This window comes from Diceros bicornis, chromosome X, assembly GCF_020826845.1.
Source record: "Diceros bicornis minor isolate mBicDic1 chromosome X, mDicBic1.mat.cur, whole genome shotgun sequence".
Lineage (NCBI taxonomy): Eukaryota > Metazoa > Chordata > Mammalia > Perissodactyla > Rhinocerotidae > Diceros > Diceros bicornis.
In genome coordinates this window covers 125,792,020-125,804,624 of record NC_080781.1, presented here as the reverse complement: position 1 = coordinate 125,804,624, position 12,605 = coordinate 125,792,020, and positions in this window count along the sequence as shown.

The window sequence follows — 12,605 nt, the reverse complement described above, 5'->3', positions numbered from 1 at the left end:
ACAACGATCATGATATGGCACTGTTTCATCAGCACTAAGATCTATTTTGCTGTCTCTTTGTAGTCACATCCATTTCCCTCTCATCTTCCTCATTCATAAAACTGGCAGCCACTAATCTGTTCTCCATCTTTGTAACTTTGTTATTTCAAGAATGTTATGTAAATGCCATCGTACACTATGCAACACTGACATTGGCTTTTCACTGATTTCACTGAGATCCATCCAAGTTGTTACAGGCACCAGTAGTGCATTCCTTTTTATTGTTGCATCCTGGAATGGATGTGCCGCAGTTTGTTTAATCATCCGTTTGTTGAACAGCATTTATGTAACTTCCAGTTTGGGGCTATTACAAAGTTGCTATGAACATTCACGTACAAGATTTTGTGTGGCCATTAGTTTTCATTTCCCTGGGATTAATGCACAAGAATGTAATTGCCAGATCATATGATAACCACATGTTTAGTTTTGTACGAGACTGAAAAACTACTTTCCACATGGCTGTATTATTTTAGGTTTAACCATCAACATATAGCAGTCCAATTTCTCTGCTTCTTCACCAGCGTTTGATGTTGTCACTATTTTATTTTAGCCATTCTGATATGTGCATGTGACATATCATTGCGATTTTAATTCCTTTTCCCTAGTGACTAATGATAGTGAACATTTTTTTCATGTTTTAATTTTACATTAATATATCCTATTTTGTGAAATGTCTGTTCATGACTTTTGCCTATTTTCTATTGGATTTTTAAAAATTTACCCATTGACTTTTAAGATTTTGCAGTATATTCTAGGTATGAATCCTTTTGCAGATATATGGTTTGCAAATTTTCTTCTGGTGATTGATTATTAAAAGTATATAATTAGGGAAGACCTTTGGGAATGGTAGAATAAGGACTTATTAAAATATCTTCCTCCATAAAAGCAATGAGAACACTGGCAAAATCCTAAGTCAACTTTTTGAGAACTCTGGAAGTTAACCAGAATACATAAATAACTCTTTCAACTTAGCAATAAAAGGACAATTGCTGGGGCCGGCCCAGTGGTGCAAGCAGTTAAGTGCACGCGCTCTGCTGCAGTGGCCCAGGGTTTGCCGGTTCGGATCCCAGGTGCACACCGATGCACTGCTTGGCAAGCCATGGGTGGCTTCCCATTTAAGTGAAGGAAGATGGGCACGGATGTTAGCCCAGGGTCAGTCTTCCTTAGCAAAAAAAAACAAAGAAAAAAGAACAGGATTGGCAAATGTTAGCACAGGGCCGATCTCCTCACCAAAAAAAAAAAAAAAAAAAGACAATTGCTCATTTAAAAATGGTCACATGATTTGAATAGACTTTTCTCTAAAGGCTGCATAAAATTGGCTGATAAGTACATGAAATGATGCCCAACATTGTTAGTTATTTGGATAATGCAAATTACAACCACAATGAAACTGCAGTAAACCCATCCACTAAAATGGCTAAAATTTTTAAAAAGACAATAACACATATTTGTGAGGATATGAAGAAATTGGAACCCTCATACATTGATGGTGGGAATGTAAACTGGTGCAGCCACTTTGGAAAAAAGTCTGGGCATTCCTCAAAAACTTAAATATAGAGTTACCATATGACAGAGCGATTCCATTCCTAGAGATATACTGAAGAGAAATAAAAACATATGTTCTCACAAACACTTGTACATAAATGTTCACAGCAGCATATTCACAATAACGAAAAAGTAGAAACATCCCAAATGTCCACCAACTGATGAACTGATAAACAAAATGTGGTATATCTATACAATGGAATATTATTCAGCCATAAAAAGGAGTGAAGTACTGACACGTCCACAGCATGCATGAACCTGGAAGACATTATGCTAAGTGAAAGAAGCCAGACAAAAAAGGCCACATAATATATGATTCCCTTTATATGAAATGTCCAGAATAAGCAAATTGATAGAGACAGAAAATAGTTTAATAGCTGCAATGGGCTGGGGGAAGGGGAGATTGGGGAGTGACTTGTAATGGGTATGGGGTTTCCTTTTGCGGTGATGAAATATTATGGAATTAGACAGTGGTATTATTTGTACAAATTTGTGAATATAATAAAAACCACTAAATTGTACACTTTAAAATTTTTAAAAATCCTTAAAAAGTGCATAATTAGCAAACTTTTGTCTTTGCACTAGTGTTAGTAATAAAATATGTCTGACGTCTTTCAAAACTTTGTGTCAAGTCAACACAATTGAGATCCACTGCTCTAGGGAACAAGGAAAGAAAGCGCTTCCCACATGCTCGGCTGCCAGAGCAATGGCCTTCACCTTTGCAGAGTTCTTTAGGTTGATCCGGTCCCTCTGCTAGTTCATGTCCTGGTGTGTCATCCTGATGATATAGAACTCCATATCTCTAGGTTTCTTTATATATTAAATAGGGATAATAATAGTACCTTTCTTATAGGTTTCTTATGAAAAGTAAATTAAAGAGCTTAGAAAAGGGCCTGGCATACGGTGAATAAGAAATGTTCGCTATAATATATATTAACACAAAAATACAGATATAAAACAAAAATAGGGCTCAAATAAGAGCTTAATGTTTTCTATCATTATTATTGCTGCTGCTACTGCTGCCGCTGCGGCTGTTGTATCATCCTTTTTCGAAACTGACAGGAGCATATTATGGAGCCCATCGGTCTTTGTTAGGCAACTCCCTACCCAAATGAGTACGTCATTATGGGGAAAGAATGATCATTTTCCTTTTTTATTATTAAACATGTAATACGCAGCTCTGAAGAAATTTGGAAAAATGTAGAAAGGCATAAACTTTTAAAAAATATAAAAAATCACAAAATTAAAAATAACTTCTATATGTGTATATATGTAAATATATATATATATATATTTTTTTTCCACCTTTGGGAATGTGGAAACCCATTTTTGGTGGGAATGTGGTAATTTCAAGAAATGTCTTGTCACACACTGAAACAGATGATGTAGTAGAATGTCAGAGCTAGAAGGAATCTTAGTTTATTGTCTGCTATTACATGCCTTGAAAATATGCCCTCTTCTGTCTCTTTCTTCTGTTTGTCTATTTCTGAGGTTCACAGTACAGATATTGGATAGTTTACTATTCTTCTGTATGGTTTTGGTTGATGCCTATACTCTAATCCAAACATTATTTTTTTGCAGACAAGGAAAAGGAGAAATTGAAAATTTAAATCCCTTGCCCTTGGTCACAAACTTTCTAAGTGCACCTCTAAGTCCTAGACCAGTGCACTTCAAACTGTACCTCTCTGATTGGACTGAGGTACATTAGATTCAATGTCAAGTGTCATTTAGCAGGGCATTTGCATTTGGAACTGAGATATTTAATTTTCCTTCTGAATGTTTATGTGTTTTCATAAGTTTAAAGTGAACTTCAGGAACTCTGCATAAGATGGGACTTGAATAGAGAATAAAAGTGTCTACCTCTTCCCAAATATCCACCCATGTAATAAGCAAAAAAATTAAAAGGATGGCAAGGGACCTGTTTCATCTCTAGAAAGCAGGTAAAGGTGCTATTCACATACTAGAAATTTCAAGGAATTTCTTCTTAATATTATAAACATGTCAGCATATTGAAGAAAGGCATAAATCCCAGTCTCACTTCTCTTCTGAAAAGGCATCACAGAATTATGGCCATATGTAGAGGCCATCATAGAAAAGGGCAACGATTACCACCTCATTAGAAGGGCAAGACTGCAGGCAAGGATGAACCTTAGGGCAGACGTGAAACAAGCCTCCTTGAGCTTGCTTTGCCCATAAACAGTCATAATATCAGCAAGCAGCTACCCTGGAAGGCTCCAGGATGCACAGAGCTACCAGGATTAGCATAGCCAGCTGTACAGATGGCTGCATTTCTGACAACAGCCCCAGAGCCATCAAAGAAATGGAATGGAGGCTAAGCTAAAAGACATCTGAATACAGAAGGTTGTCCCATCACTCAATGGCTTTACCAAAGAGAAGGAAGATATTACAGAGAGATGAAAATCTCTCTGGAATTTCCAAAAACACCAACCCCTTCTCCATACTCTGCTCCATCACTAACTGTTATTTTGAATGTATATCAGCCCATTCTCTTGAACAGCAAACTGGGAAATAGTAAATGTATAAAAGGAAAATCCACTCACATTTGTCTCTGTGTGTGAGAAAAACTGACTAACAGTGTCTAAAAAGATGAGTCTATGTATTTCAGTGATGGAAAGACCAGATGTCGGCAATCCAGGCCTGGTACAGCAGCTACTGAGGGATAGTATCAAAAATCTAAGCTTTTTCTAGCATCTTGCTCGGCTAGCCCTAGCGTGTAGCTTTTCCCCTCATGGTTGCAAGGTGGCTTTTATCTCCACGTTTCACATCTGAATTTCAAGCAGGAAGGTGTCAGTGGGACATGCCAACTTAGTATGCTTCATATAAAAGTTTCCATAAGTCCTACTTTGCAGCATTTTCTTGTATTTCATTGGCTAGAGACTGTGTCACATGACCACACTCAGCTGCAAGGAAGTCTGGGAAGGTATTTTAGATATCGTGTTTTTGCAATGAAAGAAGGCAAGGGAATGGGTATTATGAATGTCTTTGGGATGTCAGATCCACTGTGTCTACCACACATTGCAAATGGGGAAGAAACAATCATGGACGATCTCTCCTCTTTCAAGAGAAAGGGCATACTTTTAAAAATGGTTTACAGAAAGCAAGAAAAATAAATTTTGGGTAACATGTTTTTAATGGGTATAATTAAAAATGGACAATAATACGAGAATAAATATGACAGTATAAGAAAAGAAATGGAAAGAGAATGGAAAACTCAAAAGGAGTTGGATGAAATAATGAAAATGTATAAGGAAAATCATAATTCACCAAAAGAATTAGAATCTTTAGAAGAAGTGACTTAGATCAGAATCAGCATGACAATGATTCTGAGGTTCTCTCAGGATGTGGAGGAAGAAGTTTAAAAGATGATTATAATAAGAAAAGGAGTGGTAGGTGTGAGGGATCAGGCAAAGGCAGACAATTCATGCTGTTGTACAAGGAACCAGAGCAAACTGAGAAACCAAAATAAGCAAGATCCAATAAGGAAAATATTTCTGTAGAAGAAAAGATCTGGATCTGCATCCTGAAAGACATTTCTATGCCCCAAGAAAGATGAATGAAGATATGGCAAAAACATATCTGTCAGGGCAAAACTTTTTATTATTATGATCAAGAAAGCAAGCATTCAGGAAAATAAAGTGAATTTGAAGAGAAAGAAAAATCAGATTGGCCTAAGATTCTGAGGCTTATAGAAGATAACAGAGCATGGTTGCAAGAGAACTTTCCAAAGTGTTTTTTGCTTCAGCAAGTTCCAAGAAATTCTCCATCAGAAAAATGTTTTTGGTTTTTGTTTGATCAAAGAAGTTTGTTAAATGCTGCAAGTAGTCCCTTTTTTAGCAGTTCAATAGGCACTACTATATATATTTTAAAATTCTGAGAATTTGTGTGGTAAGGAAACCACACAAATTTAATTTTTAAATCCATAGCTCCCCAAATTCATTTGACCATAAAACATCTTTTTTTATGTAGTAATGATTGGTACTCTACATTCAAAGAATGTGTTTTGGGAAATGTTGTTGAACATAGTTTTGAGGGAAATGTTTTAAGCCAAATATCTACTCAGGTAAATTGTTAATATATATATATATTTGTATATATATTATATATAAAAATATATAATATACATATAAATATATATATATAAAATATATATATTATATATTTTTGCAATGTTTTTGCAAAAGAAAAGGATCAAAATATTCTTTTCTGTTATATATATGTATCACATACACACACACACCTATATATATATACAATGACATTCATCAGCCAAAAGTTATATACATCAAAATGAATAACTCACAAATGGAAAGTGTGACTTCTGAAATCAGTTAAATATGGATTTAACTTTAAGTAACTCAAATTGCATGTAACTGTTTGTTTAATGAGACATTTCCTGCTGTATCAGGGTGTTTGCAAAAACTTCAAAGGCTGAGATAAATGGATGTCATGAAACCTCCACATTCTAAAGAAAGGAGCTAGGCCATCTATTTGGACTTGCAAAGAGTATGTCCCCAACGTAGATCTACCACCATGTGTCCATCATCCATCTCTAATAATATAAGCAAAGGCTAATAATTCTTTGAGAGGTTGAAAAGTGTGAAAAATGTAGTTTTGATGTGATGTATATAGTCCAACCACTCATAGGTGCGGAGAGGGCACTGCTTCTCCCTACCTGAAGCCAAGTGAGGCCCACTTCAAGAGAACTCTTTGGAGAACCTGACATGTGTCCCCTGGGGTTTATGGAATACAAAGATTGTTATTTAACTACTTCCTGAAAAGTCTAAAGATGAGACGCTGTGACCGGCTAGCTGCTCTGTTGGAAGTGTGAAGAGATGTGGCTGCACCTTTAAAGTTCAGTGGGGCAAAAGGTAAATGAGTTTCCTATTGGCTAGATGCAGTCTCTGAAAAGGAACTGGATGAAATAGCCATGAGAGGGACTCTGCCCAAGAGGGCCATCTGGAGGGGCAAGGTGATCGTAAGACGGGCGAACCACTGAAACCAGGGGTTATGGGGGAAGTCATAAGTGACCACCTTGAGGAGACATCACCCATGTGAAAGGAATTACAGGTGATATATCTCCAATGATGTTTCTCAGAACTCACCAAAATTATCCCATGAGTGAAAAAAAATCAGCACTTGGAATCTACCACATCTAGACCACTCCTATGCCAGATGTAAACTGGTCAGGAAAATTTTTTTCTACCTTCCTACCTCTTTTCTCTCACCTTTGTGATTGGTCATGGAAGAGGAACATGACAGCAGTTATTGAGTTGGGACAGAAGTGGAGAAAGAAATTATAGGAAGCCCCAACTTCCCCTTCTCCACAGGAGATTTCCCAGGCTGTGGGACCCTGAAACTGGGGTAGTAGAGACATTGTAGGTTGAATGAGGTTTGGGAAGTTGATATTACACTGAACAGGACTCTTCATTACCTGAAAGTCAATGGATGACTTTTTTGTTGTCTGAGAATGACCAGAAGAGATACAGAACAGGCCCAATATTTTCTCTAAGGAGATGGGAGGAGTCAACTGGTAGAGCGAGTTTAATAGAAGTGGTGAGAAATGGTCCAAGAGCTTTCTCTAGTCCCTACTGAGCCCAGGTGATTCAATAAACAGGTTGCATAAAGTTATTAAACATACTTTAAATGCCATAAATAATTCTCAGAAAAGATGCACGAGGAAAAAATCTAACTCAGTAGTAATCAACTTGATTTTAAATACCAGACTATGAAAAAACACCAGGGAATAAAAGGAAGAGAGGAGTAAGAAGTTCAAGTGTACTTGTAGTAGTGCGTAATTCATATTGTATTTGAGTTCCTAGCACGTTTCCCATCCTCTCTTTTTCTGATAACGGAACCACTTATTCCTTTTGGAAACCCACTTGATATGCTTCTAACGGGGTGGAGCTTTCCTTAGACCACTACATGAGTGAGCACATGGCCCAGGCCTGGTCCCAGTACACCATTTTCTTGCCCAATTTAATTGTTTAAGAGATGGACATATATCCCAAGCTGAGACAATCACAATCTTCCATCAGATTTTTCCTGATGTTGTGTGGAAATAGGTGCCTTTATTCTCCGAGATCAATAACTACGAGGATGATGTAAGTCTAGAAGTTCTGGGGGCCATCTTAGTCACCAAATGAAAAGAAGCAGCCTGAGGTAAAGCCAACAAAAAGGAAAATAGAACTAAGAGAGAGCAACAGAATATTGACGGCATCATTTGTATTTGACTGTAGTATTGCTTACAACTAGTATCATTGGACTTGCCAGTTATGTAAACCAATAAATGCATATCCTTGATATTAACCTGTTCTAAAAATGCTTCCAAATTTATTTAAAATGCTATCACGACCATAACATTAATATACTACAAAGACAATAGGAAAATAATAAAATCACTGATCAATTTTATGAAAATAGACAGAAAAATTTTGAATAAAACCCTAAAAACTGAAATCTAGCAAGACAGTAAATGAATAAAAGATCATAACAAAGTGTGCTTTACTTCAGAAATGCAAGGAAGTTAAATATTAGAAAATTTATTAATATATTCCTCACATTAATAATGTACAGGAAAAATTATATGTTTACCTCCATGGATGCCAAAATAGCTTGTCTTTCTAAAAAGTAAAGTTTATTGAAGGATTATTCATCTGCAATAAAATACCACTTTAAGTGTACAATATGTTGAGTTTTTACAAATTTATACACTCATATAACCACCACCACAATCAAGATATAGAACTTTTCTGTTATCCCAAAAAGTGTATTTGTGCCAATAAAGTCCCATTATGGTTCCATAACTATCAATTCTCCGCAAATACACCCAGCACCAGCTCCAGGCAACCTCTGATCTGTTTTCTGTCACCATTGATTGTGTTGTCTTTTCTGTAGTTTCACATAAATGGAATAATACAGTATGTACTCTTTGTGTCTGGCTTCTTTTGCTCAGCCTAATATTTTTGAAGTTCATCTATAAAGTATCATGTATCAGTAGTTCACATAGTTCATTCCTTTTTTATTGCTGAATAGTGTTCCATTGTGTTGTGTATTGATGTGTTGATGAATATTTGGATTGTTTATATAGTTTTCGGCCGTTACCAACAAATCTGCTGTGAATATTCATATACAAGTCTATGTGCAGATGTATGGTTTTATTTCTCTTGGATAAAAATGTAAGCGTGGGATTGCTGAGTCATGGTAAGTGTATGTTTAACTTAATAAGAAATTCCTAAGTAGGGCCGGCCCCGTGGCTTAGCAGTTAAGTGCTCGTGCTCCGCTACTGGCGGCCCGGGTTCGGATCCCAGGCCCACACCGACGCACCACTTGTCAGGCCATGCTGAGGCGGCGTCCCACAAACAGCAACCAGAAAGATGTGCAACTATGACATACAACTATCTACTGGGGCTTTGGGGAAAAAAAAAAAAGGAGGAGGATTGGCAATAGATGTTAGCTCAGAGCCGGTCTTCCTCAGCAAAAAGAGGAGGATTAGCATGGATGTTAGCTCAGGGCTGATCTCCCTCACAAAAAAAAAAAAAAAAGAAATTCCTAAGGTTTTTTCCAAAATGCTTATGCTGTTTTATATTCTCATCATCATCATCAATGTGTGACTGTTCCAGTTGTCATTTGCCATCTTTTTGTAAATTTTAGCCATTCTAATGGTGTGTGGTAGTAACTCCTTGTGGTTTTAACTGGCATTTTCTTTCTTTCTTTTTTTTTTTGTGAGGAAGACTAGCCCTGAGCTAACATCCGATGCCAATCTTCCCCTTTTTTCTTGAGGAAGATTGGCCCTGGGCTAACAACCGTGCCCATCTTCCTCTACTTTATATGGGATGCCGCCACAGCATGGCTTTCACAAGCAGTGCGTCGGTGTATGCCCGGGGTCTGAACCTGTGAACCTCGGGCCCCTGCAGCAGATGCGTGAACACTTAACCACTGCGCCACTGGGCCGGCCCCTAATTGGCCTTTTCTTGAGGACTGATGACTAATGACGCTGAGCATCTTTTCATGTGCTTACTGGCCATTCATATACCTTCTTTTGTCAATTGTCTGATCATCCTTTGCCCATTTTTATTCAGTTGTTTATTTTCTTGTAGAGTTGTAAGAGTTCTTTATATATTGTGTATACAGGAATTTTATCAGTATGCTTTGCAATTATTTTTCAAAATCTGAGTCTTGCCTTTTCATTTTCCTAACCACATATTTTGAAGAGCAATATTTTTTAATTTTGATGAAGTCTAATTTTCCAAATTTTCTTTAGTGATTCATGTACTTTGTGTCCCTATCTAAGAAATCTTTGCCTAACCCACAGTCATGATGATTTTCTTCTACGTCTTCACATGAAAGTTTTATAATTTTAGATCTTAGATTTAGGTCTATGATGCAGTTCAAGTTAATTTTTAATATGTGGTATAAGAAATCATCAGGTAAATTGTTTTTGCATCCAATAGTTTCAGTACAATTTGTTTAAAAGACTGTCCTATTTTCGCCTCTGAATTGTCATTGCACCTTTGTCAAAAATCAATTGACCACATATGTGTAGATCTATTTCTGGACTAGTTTCTTCCATTGATCTGTATGTCTATATCCTTATGCCAATGCCACACTGTCTTGATTACTGTAGCTTTATAGTAAATCTTGAAATCTGATGAGGTAAATTCTCTAATTTTGTTCTTTCTGAAAATTGTTTTAGCTATCCTAGATCCTTTGAATTTCTATATACATTTTAAAATAATTTTGTCAATATTTGCCCTAAAAAGCCCCTAATTGGTTTTAAAACAATTTCAGCATTTATTCATAATAAAAGTTCTTGCTAAATTAGAAATGGATCATTTTATTGCATTTCCATAGCATGATTGTGTCTATCTGTCTGTCTAACTATCTATCTCTCTCTTTATCATCTAGTCTATTTCTATTTATGTGCCAACAGCCAAAATCACACTCAATGCATAAATGTAAGAGGTATTTCAAAGCCAATAATGACTACTACTAATATCACCAGTAATTAACACTGCTTTGGCAAAAAGGCATAGTGTTTAAGAACACAGGTTTTGACTTCTGACTTCCTGGGTTCAAATCCAGACTTACAAGCAGTGAAATCTTAAGCAAGTAATATAATTTATCTGGCCCACATATTTGCATCTGAAAAATAGGGATGATAATTTTTACTTACTCCTAAAATTAATATGAGAATTAAATTGTATAATGCATGTAAAGTGCTTAACACACGCCTAATACATAGTAAGTACTTCATGGATTTTAACTGTTAATATTATCACTATTGGAATTTCTAGACAATATTAAATATTAAATAAATGAGATGTAAATTTTAGAAAATAAGAGTCAAATCCTCCTTCTTAAAATTCTCTCTTGTGTTGTCTGCTGTGACACCACTTGCTCTTGGTTGTCTTTCTACCTCATGGGCTACTCCTTTCAGTGTCCATTGCTGGGTCTTCCTCATTTTCGTGACACATAGATGTTCGAGTGCTCCAAGGCTCAGACTTCGAGGTCTTGCCTTTGTGCACAAAATTGTATCATGCTCTCATCCAACTCAATGGCTTTAAATTACATCTACAAATAGATGAATCCCAAACTTATATAATTAGCCTAGACTTGCCTCTGAGCTCTTTATTTGTATTTTGAACTGCCTACATGACATCTCCACTTGGATGTTTACTTGGAAACTGAAACTTAACATGTACAAGGCAGAACTCTTGATTCCTTCCCCATCCCAAACCTGATCATTCCCCATCTGCTTGATGGCTAGGCCATTAACCCAATTGTTCATGCCAAGCACAGAGAAATTATACTTCACTTGACACTTGATCCTCTATCTCTCATCATTTACATCCAGTTAATAGAGTAACTATTATCAATTCTATCTTCAGAATATACCCCCAGTCTGAACACTTCACAGCACTTCTGCCACTACCACCCTAGTCATATCCAACATCATCATCTTTTGTCTTGACTACAGCCTTTTCTCTGCTAATTTCCAGGCTTCCATCTTTCCTCATCGGTCTATTCTTCACCTAGTAGCCAGAGTAATCATTATAAAATTTAAGTTGGATCATGTCACCTTTTTTATTAAAATTATTTAATGGTTTAGCACCTCACTCAGAGTAAAAGCCAAAATTCTACAAGGTTATACATATTCCACCACCATTACAACTTCTCTGACCTCATCTCCTAATTCTCTCCCTCTTGCCCACTCGACACCAGGTACCCTAGCCTACTTACTTTTCTTTGAAAATATCAGACTCATTTCATGTGCTCTTATCTCTATCGGAAACATTGTTTACCCAGATCAAGATCTTTGCATGGCTTACTCCTTAACTTCTTTCAAGTCTCTTCTCAAATGTCACTTTATCAGAGTGTCCTTCCTGGACAACCTTACTTCAAATTGCAACCTCTCTCTGCCATCATCACTCAATATCCTCTTTCCCTGCTTGATTTTTCTTCATAACACTTATCACCACCTGATATAGTGTGGAAGGTTTTGTTAGATCATTATCTTTTTTTTCTGCTGTGAGAGTAATCGGCCATCTTGTTCTGTAGCTGGGGACATAGCCCCAGTGTAAGGAACAATGTCTGGTATAAGGTAGGTCCTGAATAAATATGTGCTGAATGAAAGAATGGGTGAATCATTATTTTCCAGTGACATTATAATCAACAAGGAAATAAAAGACAATAAACTAATAAATAAGAAAAATAAAAGTGGATCTATTATAAGAGTGACAGAGGAAAAGTGAGGAAGAACTTGAAATAAGTGAGAGTTAATGAAAAAATGGAGAGGAATGAGGCAGAAAAAATAGAACAGTGATAATGATAAAATGTTAGAAAGGAAAGGAACAGCACTGGGCAAATCATTGGTGAGAGTATACTGTATGGTGATTGTATTTTTGCAAGATAAGAATGTGAGCTTTATGTTTTTGGTCAGGGATGGGGTAGCTACAGACTTTGAAGGGGGAGTGTTTTCAATCCAGGGCCATTGCAGTTGG